This window comes from Equus quagga, chromosome 17 (genome assembly GCF_021613505.1).
Source record: "Equus quagga isolate Etosha38 chromosome 17, UCLA_HA_Equagga_1.0, whole genome shotgun sequence".
NCBI lineage: Eukaryota > Metazoa > Chordata > Mammalia > Perissodactyla > Equidae > Equus > Equus quagga.
Genome location: NC_060283.1, coordinates 39,318,816 through 39,324,815, shown reverse-complemented (window position 1 = coordinate 39,324,815; position 6,000 = coordinate 39,318,816). Strand labels below are relative to the sequence as shown.

Genomic DNA, 6,000 nt, shown 5'->3' with positions numbered 1-6,000 from the left:
GGCGGGCGGGCGGGCGGGCGCGCGCGCCTGGAGGCTCCCGGGGTTGCCACGGCAACGGGGGAGGCGGCAGGGCGCGCGCGGCGGGGGCGAGGCCGGGCGGCGGCGGGGCGGGAGAGCCGGGGCTGGGCGCGACCCAGGCCCGAGGGCACCGACTGCGCCCCGGGCCCTCCCTCCCTGCCCACGCCTCCCTCCCCGCCGCGGCCGCGCCCCGCCGGGGAGAGGGCGGAGGCAGGACCGGTGGGAACGGCGAGCTGCGCCTTCGCCTTCCTGCCCCCTCCTCGCCGTGCGGCCGGACCCCAGCAGCTCGCGGGGCGAACTTGAAAGGTACGGGCGAGGGGACCCCCGGCCCCATGCGCCCTCGAACCTCTGCCTCGCTCACGCCGCGCATCCTCTGCGGTCCCCCACAGGACCGGCGCGGGGACCCCCGCCTCTGCCGCCTCGGGCCCAACCTCGGGGAAGTGAGTCCTCGCTGGAGGTGCCCCGAGGGAGTCCGAGGCAGAGACTGGGGTCTCAGAGAGCCCCTGCACTCCCGCTCCTGACAGTGGAGAGGGGGCGACACGAAGGCCTCTTCTGGGTGCCCTCAGCCACCTTGAGGCCCTGGCGGCCCGGGATGGGTATAGGGGAGCGACAGGAGGAGAGGCAAAGTGCCCCCAAACCTCCACCCGATTTCCCTGCCCGGTCACATTGACTCTTGGGGCCTGCACCTTCGTGTTAGCCAGGTCAGTCTACTTCCGGATACAGAAAGCAAGCAAAAATCCGTGACTGGAGTCGAATGGAGCATGAGTGATCTGGTGTGACGTGGAAATCCAGGGAGATTTTCATCCAGCAAGACAACTGGCATGCTCCCCGGTGTCCTTTTCTGAGGCCGGGCCCCCTGCTCCCCTTGATGGACTTCCCTTTGAAGGACCTTGGGGATCCAGGGCACATGGGGACAGCAGTCTGCTTCTGTGGGCCCGGGCCAGGCCCTAGGGTTAGGGTCTGAGGATGCCTGGGGGTTGGGAGTAGAGTGCAGAGCAAAGGAAAGCCCTTCCTCTGCACATTCCACCCACGGGGCATTTGTTTAAAGGAAGAAATCCCCCGGTTTTGGATGCAAATACTCCTGGTGGGAGGGGTTCTGTTACTAGTTAGTAGGTTGGCTTTCATCGATTCCTTAGCCAGCGTCTTGAACAAGACAGTTGCGAACATGGCAGTCTTGAACGTGGGGGCAAAGGAAGGAAAGCAGCTTACAAGAGGGCACTCTTTGCCTGGAGGGAACTCCCCTCCCCAGACATCAGCGGGCGCATTCCCAAGGCCCCAGCCCGTCCCATCTTCCCTGAGCTCTGACTCCAGGAAAAGGTGCTCGTTTTCACTGAAATCCAGTTCACAACCTTTGGCCTTAGCCATAGTTCCCCTCCAGGGGCCTGAGTGGACAGGCTGATCTCCTCTTGCCCTTAAGGCCTCTGAATATTTGTGCGACAACCACGTGGCCTTCTCTTTTTCCGAGCCAAGCGCTGCTCAGCCTTGACTCATTCCAGTGTCTCCAGACCTCTGCTGAGATGCACATTTTCACCTGCTCACTGGCCATCTCAGCCTGGACATCTTTTAAACACTCTGCCAAGCACACTCGTGTTACCCCACCGCCACCAGCAGCCAACCAGGAGCCAGGCAGAACATGAGAGCCAGCCTCAACTTCTCCTGTATGACCTGTCACCCCACAGGTCAATGCCTCACGAGCCCCCTGGATCCTCAAAGTCCTTCAAAGCAGCGCCCCCCTCAGCATTTGGACTCACCCCAGGCCATCCTTCGCTCTGTTCCCTTTCTAAACTATGGGTCTGCTCCTGTCCCTCCTCTGCTTAAAAACCTGCATTGGAGTCCCATTCCCAGAGTGTGAAGGCCAGCATCCTGGCTCTGTCACTAGCTCTTCACCAGGTGTCCTGCTCCTTGCTGGCTTCCTCAGGGACACGGCCCTCACCGGCTCTTCTCATTCGCCACACACTTTTCCAGGCTCTGGACTTTTGCAAGAGCTGTTCCCTGTGCTAGGACTCTTCCTCTCGCCCCCCCAAAGTCCTCACCCTTCCGGGTCGAGGTGCCCTGGGGTATCCCCACCAGGCCCTTTCCCCTGTATAACCAGCAGCATTGCCTGGCACTCTAATTCTCTGTGAATAGGGCCATCCTTACCCTAAGGATGGGCTCCTCCAGGGTGGGTACCCTCATGTCTTACTCATCCTTCATTGGGGGTCCCAGGAAGCTCACTGTGTGGGCAGTCACAAGGTCACTAGGACCTACGGCTTTGCGTGGTGTCACCACCCCTTGAATTCGGTGTAACAAGAAATGGAAGCTGTTTCTTTCACACTTTGCTGCACCCGGGGGAAAAGATTCATTCGTTTTTTTAAATCAGAAAATATTCAAGTGAAATTACATATATTAAGATGAGTATAATAAGACCTTCCAATGAAAAATAAGCTAAAAATATCCTCCTAATTACAAAATCAGTTTAGAAAGTCACTGAGTTCTGAAGGCATAGAACCTTAAGCTGAATTCCCCATGTTCTATTTCCTATCATTTTTAGTGCTTATTGGGCCGACTGTTACTAAAATCTCCATTTCAGCAACATTTTGCTCAGAATCATTCACAAAATAAAATATTGATAAATATTTCAAGTATTTATACCTGATTAGTGCATAATAGAGGTTCTATAAGTGTTTGTTTTGTTAAGGAATTACTGATATGTTTCAAAAAATATTTAGTTATTGTATATATTTTATCTAAAGATTGTTTATTTCTCCCTTTAAGTTATAAAAGGTAAATATTGGAAACAAAGTGGCTTCTTGTTTATGTAGCAACCTCAGGCCTCAGGAGTCCTCATCTGTGTTTATAAAATATTACTTTATTGCGAAGGAATTGATAAAGCTTAGGAATGGTCTGGTCCGACGCTTCTATTTTATGGAAAAAGAAGCAGAAACGGAGTCTTAAAATGACAAGCCCAAGATCACACAGCTGGCTAATGGCAGATTTGGGGAGCATCTGTTGGTAAGTCAAGACTGTGTTGTGTGGGATGAAGGAACTGCAAATTTCTGTTCACTGATACTAAATATTTTTAAGGTCATATGGTGTGTCACCAGACATGTTAAAACACATTTGTATTCTTAAATCTAGTAGGAAAATGACTTGGATTTTTTTTTTTTTAGTGAGCAGTTATGCCTCGAATATATATTAGAAACTTCAAGAAACAGGTGCTTGATAGATTTTAATTAACTGTATTTTTTAAATCCATAAACATGGTAGTTTATTTTCGTCACTCTCAAAAGACTTTTCTGGTTGCTTTGAAAATTGGCAAATTTAAACCGCACAGGCAGCACCAGCAGTAAATCCACAGCCTCAAGGGTGAGATGGACCCCCAAAATCTGGGAAGAAAGTTAGGAAAAGGACAAGATGTAGCCTGTCTCACTCCAAGAAAACCAGAAACCCATACTTGATGGATAAAAAGATTTCTCCACAAGGAGACTTTCTGAAAGTAGGTTGTTCTGTTGTGTGGCTGGAAGTGTTTTACTGGTCAGGTGGAAATCTTTCCTTACTTTTTATCAGGAGAGTAATTTGTAATTGTGGGATTGTAACCTCTTATAGAAATAAGTTAAAAACATAATTGGGGGGCCAGCCTGGTGGCGCAGTGGTTAAGTGTGCACGTTCCACTTTGGCGGCCTGGGGTTTGCCAGTTCAGATCCTGGGTGCGGACATGGCACTGTTTGGCAAGCCATGCTGTGGTAGGCGTCCCACATATAAAGTAGAGGAAGGTGGGCATGGATGTTAGCCCAGGGCCAGTCTTCCTCAGCAAAAAGAGGAGGATTGGCAGATGTTAGCTCAGGGCTGATCTTCCTCCAAAAAAACCCAAAACATAATCGGCTTAGCCCTGTGTAGTAAAGACTTTGATCTTACCCAAAGAGAGGTCTGGTCTTGCCCTGGGTTCCTGGGCAATCTCTAAGCCGTTGGAATGTCATGTCTGACAAGAGTGTCTTTGCTTACCTGGGGGGTTGAGGCCACACCAGGTAAGGTGGGGGCTTTGGTCCATGTGATAATAGCTCAGCCTCCAGAGGGCCAAAGACTGAGGTCAGCCACCTGGGTGGCCAGTCAGTTCTAGGTGATGGAGCCCCAATAAAAACTCTGGACACCAAGGCTCAGGTGAGCTTCCCTGGTTGGCAGTATTGTCTCACATTGTTGCCAGGGAATATTTGAACTGTCCATGTCTCCACAAGGACAAGAGAACTGGAAGATCCAAGTGGAACTTTTCTGGACTCTGTCCCATGCATCTCTTCCTTGGCTGATTGAACCTGTAGCTTTTCACTGTAATAAACCATAGTAGTGAGTTTCACAGCTTTTGGTGAGTTCTGAGTCCTTCTAGTGAATTTTTGAACCCAAGGGTGGTCTTGGGGACCCCCGAATTCTGCACTTGGTGTCAGAAGTGAGGGTGATCTTGTGCGCTGTGCCCTAACCTCACAAGCCTCTATTCTGATTTAGAGTACAGTGATGACATTTCTCTGATGGCTGTCCTTCCTTACTTTTTAATGTTTGTTTTTTTTTCTCCCAAGTGAAGAGTTGGTTTATTCTGTTAAATTTCATCTTGTTAGGTTTTAACGTTGCTTCAGCCCTGTCAAGACGTCTGTGAATCTGGTTCTGCCATCCCCATTGGGATCACTACCTTTCCCCGTCTCATGTCACTTCTAAACCGAAAGGCCTCGTCTTCATCAGCTCATCCCGTTGTTGGTGCCAGATGACCTGAGGTGAGGGTCCTTTCTTGAGGGCAGTTTTTGAGGGCTCCATCTTCTTTTTCTCTCCCTTAGTCTGCCCTACACAGCTGCCAGGTTAATTTTCCTCAAACGTATCTGATTCCACACATCTCTTGTCTTCAGTGACTCCCCAGTACCTTGCTGGTCATTGGTTGCTAATGGTGTCAATGTGCGGTCCAGGCTGGAGCTGCCCAGAGGAAAGCTGGGTCACCCTGAGAGCTCCCATGGCCCTGCCCTTTGCTCTGTTGGTATTGCTCTGTTAACGCCTCTTTGCACAGTTTCTCGTCCCAATGGACCTGAGATTTTTGCAGGCAGCTATGAAGATGTCATTTATCTCTGCATCCCCAGCATCCAGCACATCCAGGAGGCATCAGGAAATAGCCGGTGAATAAGTAAATATGGGGAAGTGGGTAGGCATCATGTTGACATGTGCCTGGGTTCGGTCTTTCTTCTACAGTTATTGAGGGTCACACTGGCATTCCTTTGGTGCTATATCTTGTCCTTCTTTGGTCAATGAAGATGTTTCTTTAGTTGACCACTTTGGAAATGAGCAGCCTTCTGGAACTGGTGCCTCAAGCTTGGAGGAGGGAACCGTGATCTGTTGTGGTGAGTCAAAAAACCCATTAACACTGGATGCACTGTTTTGGTGAAGCGAGGAGTGTTTTGCTTTTGTTTTTGCTCTTTTTCGATGTGGTTGCTATGGTGGACAGTTGTTATAGTTTTGGTTAAATAGGGAATAGTCCAGAGGAATGAAGAGATGCATACAAACCTTTGTCTGGGTTAAGGAGATACGCTAGTGTCGGATAGGTTTCAATGATTATGGGAAGCAGGCGTTGAAGTCTTAGGGCTTAATTGCTAAAGATTTGCTATTGCTATGCTGAATACATTTGCAGAGTCGAAATTAGGTGGCCAAGCTTTGCTCCACTTCCAAGTGTGAGAGGCAGACTGGATGATGTTGCTTGGCTAGTGGAAGGTTGGAATTTCCAAAGCATTTTGATGGCTTGTGTGTCCTCATAGTGTCCTTAAAAGGCTGGGACAAATGGTGGCCATATCTTCAGTTATGAGATGCAGACAATTGTGTGGCCTTGATAGAAATGTATTTCTCAAAACAGCCTCCCCAAAATAACTCATGGGTAAGATGCTACAATGCTTGTGGGTTTGTCTGAAACTGTGGAAATGAGAGAGGGCCTAGGATGAGGGTTTCTTTGGAATATTCCTAGGAGCCTGGGACACATAGTGC

The 6,000-nt window shown here is 50.0% G+C and overlaps 1 protein-coding gene across 2 annotated transcripts in view; it reads right to left on the bottom strand.

The window, feature by feature from the left end:
- NGEF (neuronal guanine nucleotide exchange factor) overlaps positions 1-6,000 on the bottom strand; it is a 105,014-nt gene that overhangs the window by 40,972 nt on the left and 58,042 nt on the right. The gene's annotated exons all lie outside the window — the stretch shown is intronic.